The 21,910-nt window shown below is 39.3% G+C and overlaps 1 long non-coding RNA gene and 1 pseudogene across 1 annotated transcript; both read left to right on the top strand.

Moving 5' to 3' along the window:
* Positions 1-17,133: 17,133 nt before the first annotated feature.
* On the top strand, positions 17,134-19,469 carry LOC138134442 (probable cytochrome P450 6a13; annotated as a pseudogene).
* Positions 19,470-19,546: 77 nt separating this feature from the next.
* Positions 19,547-21,276, top strand: LOC138135704 (uncharacterized). Its single transcript, XR_011161060.1, has 3 exons — positions 19,547-20,610; positions 20,664-20,877; positions 20,930-21,276. It is a non-coding gene; the product is annotated as an uncharacterized lncRNA (long non-coding RNA).
* The last annotated feature ends 634 nt before the right edge of the window (positions 21,277-21,910 follow it).

Raw genomic sequence — 21,910 nt, 5'->3', positions numbered from 1 at the left:
ATAATCTGTAACATCACTTCCAATTGAACATACTCCTAAAACGCATATCACGTAAAGGTACTTTTGAGGAACACGAATTCCCCAAAAGTACCTTTGCGGGAATTGGAGAATGATTCGGAATCCGGCTTTTTTATTTATTTGTGTTTGGGATAATTTCAAGGAATTTTGAGTATTTTTTAATCACCAATCATGTAAAATCGGTTGTAAAAATATTTCGCCAAATACTAGAGGGGTCACCCGATTCCGCTCATATTTTACATTTTTAAGAGTGGGGTTGCAGCAGGATTCCTGTTGATAACAATTCAATGTTAACTTTGACTTCAAAATGATTAGGTCTTTTTAAAAAGGTTCAGAAAGGCCAGCATAGTCTGTAACATCATTTCCAATTGAACATACTCCTAAAAGGCATATCACGTAAAGGTACTTTTGAGGAACACAAATTCCCCAAAAGTACCTTTGCGGGAATTGGAGAATGATTCGGAATCCGGCTTTTTTATTTATTTGTTTTTGGGATAATTTCAAGGAATTTTGAGTATTTTTTAATCACAAATCAAGTAAAATCGGTTATAAAAATATTTCGCCAAATACTAGGGGGGTCACCCAATTCCGTTTCATATATTACATTTTTACGAATGAGGTTGCAGTGGGATTCCTATTGATAATAATTTAATGACAAACTTGTCTTCAAAATAATTAGGTTTTTTTAAAAAGGCTCAGAAAAACCAGCATTGCCTGTAACATCATTTTAAATAGAACGTAACCTTAAAATTGATATCACGTAAAGGTACTTTTGAGGAACACGAATTCCCCAAAAGTACCTTTGCGGGAATTGAAGAATGATTCGGAATCCGACTTTTTTATTCGTTTGTGAATGGGATAATTTTAAGAAATTTTGAGTATTTTTTAATCACCAATCAAGTAAAATCGGTTATAAAAATATTTCACCAAATACTAGAGGGGTCATCCGATTCCGTTTCATATTTTACATTTTTACGAGTGGGGTTGCAGCGGGATTCCTATTGGTAATAATTTAATGACAAATTTGTCTTCAAAATAATTAGGTCTGTAACAAGGCGACCGATAGGGGACGCTGTCCAACGACGTATTCCCCACCGCCCGCGTACTAAGATCGCCATCTTGGTTGCGCTCTCTTCTGTCTGGGCCGTTGAAGAAGTTACACGTGACAGTTTAATGAGCAGTTTGTAATTTAACACAACAGTGTACGCATTCTTACAATAAACTCGTTAAAACGTTACACTGGCGCTCCAACTCGGGCTCGAACTGTGAAGAACCGTTTTCAACAAACACGTGAGTTTTGCGAAGAACCGTTGGAAGAAAAGGCCGTCGTTCTCAAGCACCAGTCGGGATTGGTCTGAGAAGTCGCGCTTAGAAGAACAGAAGCACCCCAGAGAGTGAAAATCCAGACTGCGAAAGAAGAGCAGAAAAACCGTCGTCCTTCAGCGCTGAGCGAAGTTGGCCTTGGGAGACGCGCACGACCAAAGGAGATAAGGGTTTTGCACTTCAACCAGGAACATTCTTGTGAATGAGCAACGAACCACACGCATACGGCTTGAGGTCAGGTACGCAACCAACAACGAGAATGCCAGGAAACGCCACATCGGGAAACCTCGTGATGAGTCCGGAGCAGTTTGAGAGACTGTTGGCCAGTCTGAAGACCGGATCAGGCCCGACGCTCCCGACTACAAGTGGGAATCTTGCCGACTGCAAAAGTAGGTTCGCAGGAGCCAGAGGAGAATCTGTTGCAGCCTTCATCGACGCCGTGACGATATACAAAGACTGCGTCGGTGTCTCCGACTTGAATGCGTTGAAAGGGCTGGCGATGCTGTTGGACGGAGCGGCGGCGACTTGGTGGCAGGGAACCAAGGCCACCGTGGACACCTGGGAGACCGCAATCAACGCGCTGCGGCGAAGCTTTGGTGAGGTCAAACCAAATTACAAAATTTTTAGGGAGCTGTTTTCCCGGCAACAGAAAGACACGGAGGCTACAGACATGTTCGTAAACAGTGCGAGGGCGCTGCTGTCGAAACTATCCCCCACGCCTCCCCTTCACGAGATCCACCAGATCGACATGATCTATGGGCTTCTCAGCAGCAAAATCCGAAGGTTGGTTCCCCGAGACGAACTTAACAACTTCGAGACGTTTATCGCGAAGACGCGAGGAGCTGAGGACGCCCTGAAGGAGGAAGAAACCCCAGAGATCGAAAAAGGAACCAAGACCCGCCCGAAGTGTTCATACTGTGGAGCCCATGGACACACAGAGAAGGAGTGTCGGAAGCTCGCGCGGAGTCAGGAAGCCACCCCAGCACGTCAAGCGACCACGACGCGAACAAATCCAGGGCAAATTTGTTTTGGCTGTCGCCAACTGGGACACGTGCGCTCGCAGTGCCCGAACGAACGCCAACGGAGGAACTCGACCACCGCCGAGATACTGACTGCAGGTCTGGGTGAGGTCTGCAGAGCGTTCATGCCGGTAACAATCGCCGGAAAAGAAGGACTCGCTTACGTGGACTCGGGTGCTAGCCGTAGTATAGCCGGACACAACCTATACGGGCATCTGAAGCGGATAAAAGCGCCGTTCACTAGGTTGACGCAAGAGTTGACGATGGCAGATGGAGAACCTGTGGAGATGGCCACCGAAGTCTATAAAGTACAGGTAGAAGTGAACGATCGAATAGTACACACTTCCGTTACAGCCATACCTGAACACAGCCGAGGCAAGACTCTGCTGGGTATGGACTTCATCAAAGCGGCGGACGTTATCTTGGACTTCCCAAGGATGCAGTGGCGTTTCAGAGGCCAGCCAAATTGGGGCCCCTTAGTTAGTGAAAAGGAAGTCTCCCTGGCGGCAAGCACCGTCCAATTAGAGCCATTGCGAGATGACGAGGGTACGGAGCTGGACAAAGTTCAGAAAGACCAACTGGTTCGACTGCTTGATTCCCACAAAGAAGTATTCGAGGAGAGTGATGAACCCACACCATACGCGGAACACCGCATAACTTTGACCGACGATCGCCCCATAGCTACTACCCCGTATCGCATGTCCCCTCAGCGGCGGGCAGTCCTTGAGGTGGAGATCCAGAGAATGGTTGAAAAAAATGTCATCGAAGAGTGCGAATCTCCATATGCAGCCCCAGTGGTAATGGTCCCAAAGAAGGACGGCAGTTTCCGCGTGTGCGTAGGCTTTCGAAAGCTGAACTCGGTGACGGTGCCAGACTGTTACCCGCTACCGCGAATTGACGACGTGTTGCACGCTGCTCAACAGAACTTTTACATGAGCACGTTGGACCTTAAGAGTGGATTTTGGCAAGTCCCCGTAAGACCAGAAGACCGCGATAAAACTGCATTTGTCACGCCGTTCGGACTCTATCGGTTTTTGAGGATGCCGTTTGGATTGCGTAACTCGCCAGCGACCTTCCAACGGCTAATCGACAGGTTTAAAGTGGGGTTACCTAACGTGTTTCTGGTAGCGTACATGGACGACATCATTGTACTCTCACCGACGCTTGACAGACACTTAGAGGACTTGGAGGAAGTGTTCACCCGTTTAAGACTATTCAAACTCGGCGCGAACCGGAGGAATTGCGTGTTCGCGTGTGCAGAAGTTAAATTTCTCGGACATATCATAAAGAAGGGAGGGATATCAGCTGACCCGGATAAAGTTTCCGCCATTTTGCACATGGAGGCACCAAGGAATGTGAGGCAGTTGCTGTCTTTTCTTCAGACGTGCAGCTGGTTTAGAAGATTCGTACCAGGATTCTCAGATGTCGCCAAACCTCTGACGGAGTTGACCAAGAAGACGGCAGTGTGGACCTGGGGAACGGCACAGGAGGACGCGTTCGCAAAGTTAAAGGATTTACTCAGTGCGGCGCCCATACTACGTCAGGCAGATTCCAGCCTGTCGTACACCTTGAGAACGGATGCCAGCTCCTACGCATTGGGGGCATGTCTACTACAGGGGGAGGGCCCGGACGAGAGACCCGTGGAATACGCGAGCCGGTTGTTAACACCAGCTGAGAAGAACTACACAACAACAGAGAGAGAGGCTCTGGCGATTGTCTTCGGAGTACAAAAATTTCGAGGCTACTTAGAAGGCGCAAGAGTGATAGTGGCCTCCGACCACCAGCCCCTGAAGTGGTTAATGTCACTGAGATCACCATCTGGTAGGTTAGCACGTTGGGCTCTTTTGTTGCAGTCATTTGATTTGCGCGTCGACTATATCCCTGGAAGAAGAAATGTGGTAGCTGACATGTTATCTCGTCCCCCGATCGCCGATCTTGACGCAAGTTCCAAGTTGGAAGCCTGCTTTGCGTCCATCAATATCCCCACAGTCTCAGCAACAGAACTGCGAAACGAGCAGTCGAAAGACGAAACACTTAAGAAAATTGTACTATGCTTCGAAGACGGTGCCGACGAGGGTCTGGCGCGTTGGACCGACCGCGGTTATGTCATGTCCGGTGGTATCCTCTACCGCTACGTTCCTGATTCCGAAACGGAAGAACCGCAACTGGTGGTACCACAGCAACTGGTTCCTGCGGTCCTGAAGGAGTTCCACGATTCCACCCGGGCCGGCCATCCAGGCGTGGAAAGGACCATCGAGAAAGTCAGCAGACACTACTTCTGGTCCACGCTGAGGCATGACGTTCGAAAACATGTCCGGCAGTGCGCAGATTGTCAAAGGTACAAATTCTCCAATATGAAACCCACTGGACTTTTACAGACCCCTACGTTAGCCCGACGTTTCGAGACTCTAGCGATCGATCTCTACGGTCCATTACCCGTTACCTCTGATGGAAAGAGGTGGGTCTTCGCAATAGAAGATACCGCCACACGTTGGATGGAGTTGTTCCCATTAGCCAAGGCCACAGCTGAGGCCTGCGCCAAATGTCTAGTCGACGAAGTGATCCTGCGATATGGGACACCCCGCAAGGTCATCAGCGATAACGGCTCGCAATTTGTGAGCGAGATCATGCAGCAAACGGCCTACTGTTTGGGGATTGAGCAGATCCTGACCCCTGTGTATTACCCGGCCGCCAACCCGGAGGAGAGAAGAAACCGCGAGTTGACGGTGCAGCTAGCAATAGCGGTAGAAAAGACACACGACCGGTGGAGCCTTGCGCTACCTTCGGTGAGGTTCGCCATGAATAGTACCGTACACGCGGCGCTCGGAAAGACACCAGCATTCCTCTGCTTCGGCCGCGAGCTGAGAACCCCCCTGGAGGCCCACCACGATCTGCGTGCCGTCCTCGATAACGAAAACTTCGTCCCGGAGATAACTCCGCACCTGAGGACGATGACTGACATCTTAAAGGACGTTCGCGAAACGTACGAGCGGCAGCAGGACAAGGTCAAGAAGTACGCCGACCTGCGAAGAAGACCTAGTCCACCCTTCGAAGTCGGCGATCGAGTCCTCGTCGACGTGCACGCCTTAAGCAGGGCCTCCCACTCGTATACCAGCAAGTTCGCACCACGACGTGACGGCCCCTACGTCGTCATAGAAAAGAAGGGCCCTGTCGCCTACGTGGTGGCTGCGGTAGATGACCCGGAGCGTCCCCTGGGTAAATACCACATCTCGGCACTGAGACCTTTTGTGTCATCCGTAGGTGAAAGCCACTCCGAACCTGTTGCACCTCTCCGACGACGAGGTCGCCCCCGGAAAGCGCAGCCCGATGACCGCCCCGAAGACGAAACAACGCCGAACCAACCACGCTCTCCTCCACGCCATATCCGAGGAGTTCGTCGAGGCCGTCGAGGTGCTGCTCGGCCACGAGAAGTCCAAACATAAGCCGAGCGTGCCCAGTTGGATCCCACCTGAGGGCAGCTAGTGGAATCCAAAGGGGGAGTGTAACAAGGCGACCGATAGGGGACGCTGTCCAACGACGTATTCCCCACCGCCCGCGTACTAAGATCGCCATCTTGGTTGCGCTCTCTTCTGTCTGGGCCGTTGAAGAAGTTACACGTGACAGTTTAATGAGCAGTTTGTAATTTAACACAACAGTGTACGCATTCTTACAATAAACTCGTTAAAACGTTACAGGTCTTTTTAAAAAGGCTCAGAAGGGCCAGGATAATCTGTAACATCATTTCCAATTGAACATACTCCTAAAACGCATATCACGTAAAGGTACTTTTGAGGAACACAAATTCCCCAAAAGTACCTTTGCGGGAATTGGAGAATGATTCGGAATCCGGCTTTTTTATTTATTTGTGTTTGGGATAATTTCAAGGAATTTTGAGTATTTTTTAATCACCAATCAAGTAAAATCGGTTGTAAAAATATTTCGCCAAATACTAGAGGGGTCACCCGATTCCGTCTCATATTTTACATTTTTAAGAGTGGGGTTGCAGCAGGATTCCTGTTGATAACAATTCAATGTTAACTTTGACTTCAAAATAATTAGGTCTTTTTAAAAAAGTTCAGAAAGGCCAGCATAGTCTGTAACATCATTTCCAATTGAACATACTCCTAAAACGCATATCACGTAAAGGAACTTTTGAGGAACACAAATTCCCCAAAAGTACCTTTGCGGGAATTGGAGAATGATTCGGAATCCGGCTTTTTTATTTATTTGTGTTTGGGATAATTTCAAGGAATTTTGAGTATTTTTTAGTCACCAATCAAGTAAAATCGGTTATAAAAATATTTCGCCAAAAACTAGAGGGGTCATCCGATTCCGTTTCATAATTTACATATTTACGAATGGGGTTGCAGCGGGATTTGACTTTGTCTTCAAAATAATTAGGTCTTTTTAAAAAGGCTCAGAAGGGCCAGGATAATCTGTAACATCATTTCCAATTGAACATACTCCTAAAACGCATATCACGTAAAGGTACTTTTGAGGAACACAAATTCCCCAAAAGTACCTTTGCGGGAATTGGAGAATGATTCGGAATCCGGCTTTTTTATTTATTTGTGTTTGGGATAATTTCAAGGAATTTTGAGTATTTTTTAATCACCAATCAAGTAAAATCGGTTATAAAAATATTTCGCCAAAAACTAGAGGGGTCACCCGGTTCCGTTTCATATTTTACATTTTTACGAATGAGGTTGCAGTGGGATTCCTATTGATAATAATTTAATGACAAACTTGTCTTCAAAATAATTAGGTCTTTTTAAAAAGGCTCAGAAAAGCCAGCATTGTCTGTAACATCATTTTAAATAGAACGTAACCTTAAAATTGATATCACGTAAAGGTACTTTTGAGGAACACGAATTCCCCAAAAGTACCTTTGCGGGAATTGAAGAATGATCCGGAATCCGGCTTGTTTGTTCGTTTGTGATTGGGATAATTTCAAGGAATTTTGAGTATTTTTTAATCATCAATCAAGTAAAATCGGTTGTAAAAATATTTCGCCAAATACTAGAGGGGTCACCCGATTCCGTCTCATATTTTACATTTTTGGGAGTGGGGTTGCAGCAGGATTCCTGTTGATAACAATTCAATGTTAACTTTGACTTCAAAATAACTAGGTCTTTTTAAAAAGGTTCAGAAAGGCCAGCATAGGCTGTTACACAATTTCCAATAGAACATAACCTTAAAATTGATATCACGTAAAGGTACTTTTGGGGAACACGAATTCCCCAAAAGTACCTTTGCGCGAATTGGAGAATGATTCGGAATCCGGCTTTTTTATTTATTTGTGTTTGGGATAATTTCAAGGAATTTTGAGTATTTTTTAATCACCAATCAAGTAAAATCGGTTGTAAAAATATTTCGCCAAATACTAGAGGGGTCACCCGATTCCGTTTCATAGTTTACATTTTTACGAATGGGGTTGCAGAGGGATTCCTATTGATAATAATTTAATGACAACTTTGTCTTCAAAATGATTAGGTCTTTTTAAAAAGGCTCAGAAAGGCCAGCATTGTCTGTAACATCATTTCCAATAGAACATAACCTTAAAATTGATATCACGTAAAGGTACTTTTGAGGAACACGAATTCCCCAAAAGTACCTTTGCGCGAATTGGAGAATGATTCGGAATCCGGCTTTTTTATTTGTTTGGGACAATTTCAAGGAATTTTGAGTATTTTCTAATAACCAATCAAGTAAAATCGGTTATAAAAAATATTTCGCCAAATTGTACTAGAAGGGTCACCCGTTTCCGTTTCATATTTAACATTTTTAAGAATGGGGTTGCAGCGGGATTCCTGTGGATAGCAATTTAATGTCAGCTTTGTCTCCAAAATAATTAGATCTTTTTAAAAATCTCAGATAGGCCAGCATAGTCTGTAACATCATTTCCAATAGAATATAACCTTAAAATTGATCACATAGGGGTACTTTTGAAGAACACGAATTCCCCAAAAGTATCTTTTTTTAAAGTGAATTCACAAAGAGGAATATTTTTTTATAAAGTTGGCCGAAATGTAATGCGGTATAGGCAGATAATTGCCTATTAATAATTAATTAATATTAATTAATTCAGAGGCTAATTAATACTGCTGATTTTTTTCTTGAAGTTAAGACTGCATAAGCTAGGCAGCTATTTTCGCTTAAACTTAAGTTCTTCGAAAGTCCCAATAGAGTATAAAAAGTTCTGAAATTTTAGGCAACCAATTTTGCTGCGAAACTCCTCGAAAGTCCTGAAGGTTCCCCAAAATTCCTTCAAACGTCTAGCTTTGCTACAAACCAAAAAAAACTCCCCATAAGTATCTTTGCATACTTTTTTTGCAAAAATTGTCTTTTCTTTACTTTTCTTTATAAAAATGGCTTCAGGTAAAAATTAGATGAATTTTAGTGAAATCCTCACCTTCGTACGACAACGAATAAAAAAGCTCCCCGAAAGTCCCTTTCTACATACATATATATATATATAACGATACGGATAATTCATTTACGTTGCAAGAGGATTTGAACAAGGTCTTGTCTTGGAGTAAAAGTTGGGGTTTACCAAGAATAAATCTGTGGTGCTTCATATTGGCGAAAAAAATACTAGTACGTCCTATCACATTGACGGTGTACGTCTACTTGCCGTGCTGGAATACAATGATTTGGGTGTAGTTGTAAGTAGGAATTTGACGTGGGCTAATCACATCTCGAAGCAAGTCAGGAAGGCCAACTCTGCATCAGTGTTTCACCAAATCAAATCTATCGTTGATGTCCAAGTTCACGAGATTGTGTGTTGGATACCGGCGACCTAGCTATAGCGATAGATTAAGAACAATGAATTTAATTTCCTTGTCTAATCGTATACTAAGAGGTGACCTTATTTACACTTTTAAAGTTCTAAAGCTAGCCGGTGATGTCACTTTTTTTGAACTAGGACGTGCCGACAGGCTTCGAGGACATGGGCTAACTTTGACCACTGCACAATAGAGCGACTGTCAGGCAAAATTTCTTATCTGTTCGCGTTGTTAGCCACTGGAATATGCTTCCTATAGAACTTATTGAGTCTGAAAGTGTAAATATATTTAAGAATCGCTTGGATGATCATTTCGGCTGGTAATATCAATTTTCTTTATCTGTCATATTTGGTAGATAATAATAAAACAAAATTTTGGGTGGAAAATTTACGAGAAATATTTCTTTAAGCAAAACGTTGCGACAAAAAACTTCAAAATTTAATCATGTTATTTTCATGCAAGACCCCGATTCGGATTGATTATTTCCTGAATTATTATGAACAAATAGATTTTACAACGAATTATTTGCAACGTCTTTGACAATGATTGCAAAAAATTCAGAAGCGATTAAATTTTGACACATAGATATTTACCCGGCTAAATTTTGACGTTTCAAATTTATAATGTACATATACCTACCCATACTTATTCCCTATGTTCAGTTTTAAAAAACACAGGTCAATGCATGTATGTAATCACGTAACCAAGGTAACGAAAATAAGTACTTGACAGTTTAACAAAATGGTCAAGTTGTTTGAAGAAGAAATACACATACTGCAGTTATTCTATGCCAATCAGAGCATTAGAAATGTGCTTGACATTTCAATGCAACACATGATAGACCAATTCCATCAATCCGAACAATTTTTAACATTATTTCAAAATCTCTGGTATTCGGTATAGTTGGTTGCATAGCAACTCACAATGCATTGATCTGTGTTTTTTAAAATTGAACATAGGGAATAAGTATGGACTATGTTCAGAGTTAAAATAATGCCCCGGTATGTATAAACTAGTAGAAACTTTATATCGCGCGTTGAAATGAAATCCTGGGCTGAGTAGGCGTTGGAAAAAGTAAACCGTTTAGAACAGTGTAAAATTTGAATTTCCCGCCGTTTGACACGAAAGACATTTGTTTATGTTTAATCGGGACATAATTGAACATGTTTGTTTTCAGCAAAGGGTACTCTTAGATATTTGATTCGAGAATAAGAATCGTTAAGTTATTCTATTTTTAATGTAAAACATTGCAAAGAAAGAAAAAAGGAAAGATTTTTTTGGCTCTAAATTTTAGGTTAGCTGTCAATTAATCCACGCTGTAAAAAAGCACAACAATTGACGGTTTCCTACGCCTTCCCAGCCCAGAATTTCATTTGAACGCGCGATATTAATAACATAATTACATAACATTTTTGTTTTATAATACAAAAATTTCTGATAATATTGCGGAATCTGGAAAAGTGCCTCGAATGCTTGCAGCGTTTCCACGTTGAATGGCAAGGGAAATCCTCTCGAAAAGGAATTTCTTTGATTTTGAATTGCCTTATTCCGCGAAGAGTCGGTTTCCGATGACACTAATGGAACCGATGGCTTCTTTGCACCAAGCGCCTAAGGTTTCAAATGCTAAACCTTTAAACACGTAGTTTGACGAAATGATTGAACTATATGTAAGAGAATTTTAAAAACACAACGGAAAAACTACCTCTTCCACCCCAAACATGTCGCTCATAAATTATGTTCTGAAAGGCCCTTGATTTTTATGAGTTCCACATGCGAGACAGGGGCAGTGTCGCTTGGCAGCTGCGACCGACGGGCTGTCCAAGGTACGAGTACGAGAGTGACGGCAGGTGAATAATTGTGGCCCGGGAGTGGTGTAGTGAATTAGGCTAGTGATAGCCGGTAATAGAGATACAGTTACCAGGTGTGTCGGTAACTGGGTGATAGCAGGTTGGGCAACCTGGGCTATAGATCAGTACCTCAATGTGTAAAACCTCGAGCAGATATCATGGTATAATTCCTGAGCACCGGATGTCCGGGTGAGGCATCTTTGGCTCAAGACACGGCTCGACCGTTGACTGGGCGCGTCTCGTAGGGACGGCCGGTGGTGGCAACCAAATGCACCGATCATACGTTGCGGATTATAAGGTTATGAGGTCATCCCGGTCCCCAGGTACTGAGGGGGCAGTGTAACGTATGGAAGGGAGCTATCGCGCTCTCACGCTGGCATTGGCGGCCTTCTTCTGTGGAGGCTGCGGGCGGGCTGTGCACCCCAAACTGCACACGGGGCCGTTACAGGTGCTACCAGAACATCCAACGCAACCCCAGAATGTAGCGCTCTGAAGACGACGCCCGTGGTTGGAGCCCCTCATCATGATAGAAGCTAGGGGGAGGAATCCCCCGGGTGAGTCACTGTATGACCTTGATTCGCGACAGGTGTGTCAGGTGTTTATCATTTACATGTTTGTACCGTCCCATTGAGCAAACCCGAGTCCGGACCTGTGCTTTACCGTTTGAATGACTGAATGAGGTGGAGGTGAGTCCGATTGTAGTTTATCGTATGACTGTAGCTGAGATTGTCTAATTTAATGTGTACCGATGAGTCTGATCGATTAATTATCAAATATTGAGGGATAACACCCTTGGGCAAAAACCAAGTCTTACATATATTTGCTATGTTTGCGTTTGCAAGCCATTTCAGTGGCAAAATCTTCTCAGATGATTTCAATACGTAACTGTCTGCAAGTGTATCTACAACAGTAACGTCCCAAACCAAAGGTTGACCTTTAATCCACGGTACTAAAGTCATCCCATCTGGGCGTTTTCCGTCATCCCGAGACAGTCCGTTTGGTTCTAAAGTTGAATTCACATGAATTGAAGTTAAAGACCGGTTGATAATGGAATTAATTTCAGTGTGTCTTGAAAATCTACCACTGCTTTTGAAACAACTTAGACCGTGGGTGCCAATTTCGTCAACTTTCGCATTGCATTTGCAAATTTAAGATGTACAAAGATTACAACCCAATCTTAAACCAATACAAGGAAGTGTTATTATCTAAAAGAGTACCAATATTAGGAAAAGGTATTGCATGTCATGTAACCAAGATCCTGATTCTCTGCATTGCAAAGCCTTAAAACGAGCCATAAGTATAAATAATGTACAGTGTGGAATAAAATGATTTACATCTAGTTACCTTTGCATTACCCTTGCAAAAACACGAAATGCTGCTCTACAAAAAAAAAAAAAGAAAGCCTAACCTCAAAATATATATCCGAATTCCAAATGTGATTTATTGCGAAGGGATGATATGAATGCAAAGTTGAGATTGAAATTAAAAAGGAGCTAACAAAAGCAAGTCACAGCTAGTGTTGAAAGTGGCCAGCAACGTTTGTTAATTCAATTTAGTAAATTGTAACAATTGTCAATTCGATTGATGACATTTATTGACAGAACTAATAGTTCGGCACTTCGAAAAAAAAGTAGAGCGGTACAGGAAGATTTACATGTGCAAAAATTCCAAAGGTAACTAGATGTAAATCATTTTATTCCACACTGTATAATGAATAAATAATATAAAAGCCAGAAAAACCATAACAACTACGGCTTTTTATACGTATTTTTAAATTTATGTAACTATGACTAAATCACTGTTCAAGGTTAGAACACTTTTATGCAAGAGCAGTCAATCCAGTCACATTCCGTAGCATTTTTAATAGCAACAGTGAACTGTGAACCTGATTGGCAATTTTGTGAAGTAATTTTGCGGCGATAAAAAAATTAAATGTGTGATGACTTGATAAGTAAAGGTGATACATTTTGATAACTTTTGTAAATAACAATTTTAGATTATAAGGATACCTTCGAAATAGTATTGTCGTATTGAAAAATTGTATCAGTGAAGGTGTAGAGAAAACAAGTATTATAATAATCATTTAAATGTTTACAGAAAGAACTAATACCTTTGGTTGAAATTACATGTAATTCCATACATGAAATAAGAAGATGTAAGACTTGATTTTTGCCCAAGGGCGTTATCCCTCAATATTTGATAATTAATCGATCAGACTCATCAATATACATTAAATTAGACAATCTCAGCTACAGTCATACGATAATCTACAATCGGACTCACCTCCACCTCATTCAGTCATTCAAATGGTAAAGCACAGGTCCGGACTCGGGTTTGCTCAATGGGACGGTACAAACATGTAAATGATAAACACCTCACACATCTGTCGCGAATCAAGGTCATACAGTGACTCACCCGGGGGATTCCTCCCCCTAGCTTCTATCATGATGAGGGGCTCGAACCACGGGCGTCGTCTTCAGAGCGCTACGTTCCGGGATTGCGTTGGATGGTCTGGTAGCACCTGTAACAGCCCCGTGTGCAGTTTGGGGTGCACAGCCCGCCCGCAGCCTCCACAGAAGAAGGCCGCCAATGCCAGCGTGAGAGCGCGATAGCTCCCTTCCATACGTTACACTGTCCCCTCAGTACCTGGGGACCGGGCTGACCTCATAACCTTACAATCCGCAACGTATGCTCTGTTACATTTGGTTGTCACCACCGGCCGTCTCTACAGACGCGCCCAGTCAACGGCCGTGCCGTGTCATGAGCCAAAGATGCCTCACCCGGACATCCGGTGCTCAGGAATTATACCATGGTATCTGCCCGAGGTTTTACGCATTGAGGTACTGATCTATAGCCCAGGTTGCCCAACCTGCTATCACCCAGTTACTGACACACCTGGTAACTGTATCGCTATTACCGGCTATCACTAGCCTAACTCACTACACCACTTCCGGGCCACAATTATTCACCTGCCGTCACTCTCGTACTCGTACCTTGGACAGCCCATCGGTTTCAGCTGCCAAGCCCACACTGCCCTGTCTTCGCCTGTGGAACTCTTAAAAATCACCCCCGAGTCAAGGACCTTTCAGAACATAATTTATGAGCCACATGTTTGGGGTGGAAGAGGTAGTTTTTGTTGCGTTTTTAAAATTCTCTTACAAAGATATAAAAAAAAAAATCAAAGACGACTATGGACGAAATTTCTCATGTTTCTTCATAAACTTAATTTTGTTATGTCTGTCTGAAGAATTTCAGTAAAATTTTCCCTCCGAAGCAGCAAACCATTCTTATATTGATGCTGACTAAATTGTAGAGAAAATCATTTTTGTTCATAACATACGTTGACTATTTTTCTTCGCACCGTATTAACACAGCTACAGTGTGAACATAAGGTTTGAAACAAAATCCATAGCAGCGTTATGTGATGTGATTTTTGGAAAATCGCTCGGATATGTCGATTTTATTTTGCAAAATGCCATCCTGTGACGTACAACTTGTTTAAATGACGTCATTGGTTTTTGCGCAATGACGTCATCACCAATTTTTTTAAATGGCAACCCCCACTTTTTTCATCTCTTTCTGATTGACCTTCCTACTACCTAAACGATAAATGAAAAACATTGGTACCTTACATAACAATTTTTTTTTTTTGAGAAAATGGCAAATTTTATTTTAAAAAATAAATTTAATTTTTAATGTAAAAATTGACCTCAAACAAATACAAACAACCATTTAAGGTTAACAATAAAGTTTAACGCAAATGTTGAAATTATTCACTGCCAACTATTTGGCACTAACCGACACTTTGTACACTGCGCTCAATAATGTCAGGGCTTTTCGTTCCATTTTAGAGCGAATTGGCTGCAGTAAATCAACTAAATTGTTTGGTCGATTAAAATAAACCTTCTGTTTAAATAAACCCATACAAAAAAAAATTACATTAAAAATTGAATTATATTTTTGGTAAATTTGACAGCTGCCATTTAACTTGACATCAAGTACTCACAAGTGACTAAATTTGACAAAAACCCATACAAAAAAAAATTACATTAAAATTAAATTATATTTTTGTAAATTTGACAGCTGCCATTTAACTTGACATAAAGTACTCACAACTGACTAAATTTGACAGCTGTCATTTTCCTTGAATGAAACTTCATTTCTTGAATTTCTTGCAATAGTTGCACCTGTAAGATAAAACGTCGTATAACACACGTGATCCAATTTCCATCATGAAACTCGTGAGAAGTGTCCCACTCGTGCGCAAGCGCACTCGTCGGTCAAAATATACTTATAATATACCTACTATCTCTCCGCCACCCGGCGGCACGACAATTTTGCCGGAGTACATTATTACGGATATTACTATCAAGTAATAGTGCAGTGCTTATCAACATAATTACCGGCGTCTCGCCTCCGCATTTTGACTTTGTTGTGTATTATGTTCTGTGTCAATGTTAAGGAATTTCCTCACGATATGACATGAATACAATAATATACCTTTTTGAATTTCAACTACCAATGTGTTCTCTAAATCCAGAATTTTTAAATTTTTAAAAAGAGATTGCGGTACTATTCCCGTTGCTGAAATTATAAGTGGTAAAACAGAATTTTTTTCTAAACTCCAAAGATTTCTCATAGCAACGGAGAGCTCTAAATATTTATTAATTTTTGTGTTATATGTCTGTGTTATATTATGGGAATTTGGAACAGCTATATCTAAAAGATATGCTTGCTTTTGTTGTTTATTTAAAATAATAATGTCTGGTCTGTTATGCTGAATGTGAATGTCAGTTAAAACTGTGCGATCAAAATATAATTTGTAATTGTCATTTTCCAAACAACTTTCTGGTTTATAAATGTAATGTGGTTGTGTATCCTTTAATAAATTGAATTTAACAGCTAAATTCATGTGTATAATTTTAGCGAATATATCATGACGTTTCCTACATTCGCTTTGAGCCAAAACGGTGCAAGAAGAAATGATGTTCAATGGTTTCCCCTTCAGTTCCGCAAATTCTACATTTATCGATGATCGATTGTAAACCGCATATGTGTTTTTTATAATTTCTTGTATTGATAACACGATCTTGTATTGCAAATATAAAACCCTCAGTCTCTGGGTGAATATTTGATTTCTTAAGCCATGCATGAGAAGCCTGAATATTAATTCCTGTTTGTTCCAGTTCTTTAAAATATCTCCCATGTAAAGACTTTTGTTTTATATTTGCTATAGTGTCAGGTATATTTGGCTCAACAATATCTGAAATTATATTATCACTTAAATTTAAAGGTGTGTAACCTTTATCCGCTGAAACCAAAACATTAAAAAAGTGTTATCGCGAGCTCTATTGAGAAAATAATTTTTTAGTGAAGCAATTTGATTGTGTTGTAGAATTTCTAAATTTGAAAAACCCCTACCACCATTTTCGCGTGGTAAATTATATCTTTCAATAGCAGATTTGGGGTGATGTTTACAAAATTTTGTAAAGAGAACTCTAGTTTGAATGTTTATATTCTTTAAATAAGTTTTGGACCATTTTATAACACCAAAAGAATAGGTCAACAATGGAACAGCATATGTATTAACTGCTAATAATGTAAATATACTATTCTTCTATTTTAGTCAATAATCGTCTTTATACGCCCCCAAATGAGAGCATAAATTGGCCTTTATGGCACAGATCTGTCAAAAATCTACCAAGCAACGGTTGGTTTAATTATTCAAACAATGGTATCAAACATTATTTTATTAAAGAAAATCATACATTATATACACAGTAACCCTAACAACATCAAAATAGCTAACTAAATTTGCATGAACACAACTTTTAGTTGATTTCCTTTAAGGAATACTAAATATTTGTTTGAATCTTGTAGAAATTATAAAATAGAATAAAACGTTGTATGTACCACGGGCATAATTGTCGATTATGGCCCTCGGGAATTTAAAAGCCCTCGTTTTTCGGGTTTTACACATTCCCTCGTGTATAATCTCTTGATTATGCCCTTAATACATAAATAACTATTACAACCGACAGGTCACACATAATTCACACCTTTATGAAAATCAAGATTTCAACGTTCTCAAAATTACTACTAACCTAACTTTTAAGACTGACATCTGATAATTGAAATCTTAACGAATTGCCAACTGAAATTTTTGGTCACAGGCAACTCTGATTTTTTTTTCAATCTCACGGCATTTGCTGCTTTTTCTTATTAAACAATCACTTATTCAGCTACAATTTTAGGTACGAAATATGGCGTTGCTAACTGATAGCTGGCTGCTCGATTATTTGAGTTTGTTAACATCCCTCGCAATAATTATTGTTATATCTTGGTTAAATTGGAGTCACACCTACTGGCAACGGAAAGGTTTAGCAAATCCTCCTGTACATTTTTTTTTTTTTTTTTTGACATTGAAAACCAGTTTTCACGCAACAAACTTCCTTTGGTGATTGCATCAAGGATTTATACGATTATTTAAATATTCGTAACAAACCTCATGGCGGTATTTATTTATTTTTCATGCCTACGTACATACCTGTCGACCCTGAAATAGTTGAAGCTGTGATGCAGAACGATTTCAACCATTTCGTCGATTGAGGGGTATATTGTAACGAAGAAGCTGACCCCTTGAGTGCTCATTTGTTTTCATTAGAAGGTACCAAGTGGAGAAATCTTAGAGCTAAGCTGACTCCAACTTTTACATCTGGAAAAATGAATATGATGTTTGACACGTTGGACAAGTGTGGTGACCGTCAGTTGACCGTAGAAATGGACAAAACTGTAGGGGACTCTATTAATATCAAAGACATATTGGCTCGATTTACAACTGATATTATTGGAAATTGTGCTTTCGGCATCGATTGCAATTCGCTACACAATCCAGACAGTGAATTTACGCGATATTTGAAGTTATTTTTTACATTTGGATTATGGGAAAATATTGTCCGCTTCTTTACCTTTGTGGCTCCACACATTTCAAAAAAATTTAATTTGAAGATAGTAAATCCAATTTTATCTACCTTTTTCATGAAAGTGATAAAAGACACCGTGGAGCATCGCGAGAAAAATAATATTCACAGGAAAGACTTTATGCACCTGTTGCTTCAACTTAAAAATAGAGGAAAACTAGTAGATGATGGTAGCATTTTAAAAGACAAGGACAACAAAGGAGGACACAGCTTTGACCATGAACGAGTTAGCTGCACAAGCTTTCGTCTTTTTCCTTGCTGGCTTTGAAACATCATCTAATACGATGACATTTTGTCTTTTCGAACTGGTCTCGAATCCTGACATTCAGGAAAAATTACCACAAGAAGTAAAAGATATTCTTGATAAATATGACAACAAACTCACTTATGGCGGCGTCATCGAAATGCACTATATGGAAAAAGTAATCAATGGTAATATTCGACCGACCTAAATTATTTTACTTATTTAATAAATCATTTTGCAGAAACTTTGAGAAAATATCCACCAGTTCCCTTCTTGAATCGTGTATGTACAAAAGATTACCACGTTCCCGGAACGGATTTTATTATTGAAAAAGGAACGAAAGTGATGATTCAAGTTTTAGGTATACAGCGCGACCCAGAACATTATCCGGATCCGGAGAAGTTTGATCCGGAAAGATTTTCGGAAGAAAATAAAAAAACGCGACACCCCTACACTTTTCTACCGTTTGGAGAAGGTCCTAGAATTTGTATAGGTCTAAAAATTTTCAAATTCAACTCCGCAACGTTGATAACTTTTTATTTTAGGCCTAAGATTTGGAATGATGCAGACAAAAGTCGCACTTACTATTCTTCTGAAAAATTACAAGTTTTCCCTTGGCTCGAAAACAGCTTTACCCCTAAAATTTGACCCAAAGAGCGTCATAATGACCACAGAAGGAGGAATTTGGCTTGATTATGCTACAATTAATGATTGAAAAATACATTTAATTAAACACAAAACTTTGCATTATAAAGTAATTTGATATTGCAGATCTCATGACATTTTTACAACTAAGCAAATTTTCTGTCGTTCTTTTTTATTTTTCCATATTTGTCAGATACCTTGTTATTATAGATAATATCGAAGTTAATCTTTCGGCGTTTATCGAGAGGAAACCAAAAGATCAAAGAATGTATGTAATACGTTTTTGTATGATCCTACAATACACATTTCCTAAATCATTTTTAAAATTATTGTCTTATTTTCAAACAATTATAGCGACAGGGGTGAAGAAACTAAAAACATCTTCTATTTTAGGTAACCCTAATGCAAACATACAGTCCATTTTTATACTAAAATGATATCTATTTACCAAATACTTCACGTGTGGAAGAATCACCGTTTTGCATCTCCGTGATATGAAATTGTTGCTGTAAGCGTGTGCCAAATCTGATCTGCAGTTTAGTACATCCTTGAATTATTTAATGTTGAAATGCTGAAATAATATAATCCTGAAATAAAAATATTGTACACATTGTTAATTACTATCCTGAACAAAAAAATATTCAATCTTAAACAGTGAATAAATAAAAATTGTTTATATGGTGTAATATTACTAAATTTTGTATATCTTATGATGAACACAAATTAGTAAAACATGAAATTATGAAGCTGTTACCTTAACGTTGACAAGAACTCGTATTATTACGAATTCCAATTTCATTTCCAATTTACTACTCATTCATTTACATCAAAGAAGAATCAAAAGTTATTGAAATATTTAAAAAAAATATTCACAAATTCGTAGCTACGAAGTCGACACGGACCTAAATTATTAACTATCTTTAAAATTTCACTAAAGGAGGGAGTACCATACCTACACAGAAAATTAATGACACCGCATTTAATAATTTATTAACAAGATCTTTCCATGCCCTTTGTGAATTTCCTGTTCTTTTGTTTCGAATGACTATATTATTCTAACAATTAATAAACCTTTGATGTAAGATTAATACAGCCTAATTACAAGGAGCTAAATTCTATTTAAAAAAATCGTAAGAATGAATTAGACTACTATTTAAACCAAACACAACCGTTTTATAAAACATTATGTTTCAATTTTTATCTGGCAAACAACCATGCAAAGTGTAATTCACGAAAGTTTTAGAATAAATTTGCGTATACTGCAAATTCTTGGTTTGTATCCAAGCGAAAACGACACAATTTGGAAAAAAGTACAGGCCTATATCCTGTATGTTTTGAGTATATTTCCCATTCCATCATTCGGAGGTCTTTACTTATTACTCGAAAATGAAATTGATGTGGAGCGACTGTTTGACAACGCTTTCATATTGGCTGGTATGACAGGCTACATCACAAAACTGTTACCTTTCATTACAAATGGCGGAAAATTAAAAATATGTATAGATTCTTTTGAATCACCTTTGTTCGCAGCACAAAACATTGAAGAAAGAGACATTATAGACGAATGCATACAAGTTTGTAAAAGAAACTCAAGGGTTTTTTTTACTGTAGTAATTGGAGCAACCAGTGCTTGGGCAACGAAACCATTTTTCTGGAAACATTACGATTTACCCATTGACATATGGCTACCATTCTATTTCAAGCCAGGATCTTTACTTAACTGCTTTATTTATTTATTTTTAGTAGCTGGTAACATATCTAGATACAATTACTTGCTTACTTATAAGGTTTCATTACTGCAGGAACATACTATTCAGCATTCACAAACGCTGCAATTGATCCGTTAATTGGCGGTCTGGCCTATCTCGCTGCTGGTCAGTTCAAAATACTGAAGTACAATTTGCAAAATTTGGATCAATATAATAGGAAGGAAATGTGTTCTACATCTAATGTTAAAACCAATAGTCTTTACATAGCAGTTACAGAATGTATACGTCGTCATAACGCACTGTTACGGTAAAATAATGCCATTATTTTAATACATTTGAAATAAAATAAATATTTTTAGTTTTGCTGAAGAATATGAAAATTTCTTTTCATCAGTCGTCATAAGTCAGTTCATGAGCAGTATTTTTGTGATTTGTCTATCCTGTCTACAACTAACTAAAGTAAGTACTACATCTATATCACATTTATATGTTTCAATAATGCATATTTTTTCAAGTTACAACCCCTAAGTCTTAACTTTCTCATCATGGCAACATGTCTGGGTATTTTCTTAGTCCAAGTTTATTTTTACTGTTATTACGGAACAACACTAATTGATGAGGTAATGACCACAAAAACCTTTTAATTCATGCCAAGACATGCATCTGCAAAAATACCATGCATTTAGCTGAAATAAATTTCATGAGAGCATCTTCTGGGGTTTATTCCTTACCAAAGAAAATAATATTTTGTTTTGCAGAGCAGTACTCTTACAAATGCTATTTGTATGGGTAATTGGTATGAATATGACATTAGCTCAAGGAAAGCTTTGCTGATCTTAATGGAACGCTCAAAACGGCCCGTAGTTATTACTGCTGGAAAAATACTAAATCTATCCCTCGAAACTTTTACAACGGTAATTTTTACATTTTTATTTGGGGATATGTATTGAATGTGACTATTTCAGATCTTGAGAAGATCTTATTCTCTATTAACAGTTTTAAGAAATTACTAGCCCTATTATATGCTACATTTAGAAAACATAAATTAAAACGTGCTTTCAATATGCATCTGTTCACCTGTTTCCACTCTTTCCAGTATGTAGAAATTAGAAAAAATATTAACCAATATAAAACATAAGAACTAAATATGTATTAACAAAAACTATAGTTTGTCCAGCGAGAGATTGGTTGACATAAAAATCACTAAATTCTACGTAGAGAAAGTAAATTTGAAATACATATATCCTTCAAGGAGTAACATTTTTGTCCTGCTATTATACTCTACTAATTAATGTATTCTAGTGCATTTTGTAGTGTTGGGTTACAAGCCTACAATTTAA

The sequence above is a fragment of the Tenebrio molitor genome, chromosome 7, assembly GCF_963966145.1.
Source record: "Tenebrio molitor chromosome 7, icTenMoli1.1, whole genome shotgun sequence".
In the NCBI taxonomy this organism is placed as follows: domain Eukaryota; kingdom Metazoa; phylum Arthropoda; class Insecta; order Coleoptera; family Tenebrionidae; genus Tenebrio; species Tenebrio molitor.
This window is presented reverse-complemented; position numbering and strand designations above follow the sequence as displayed.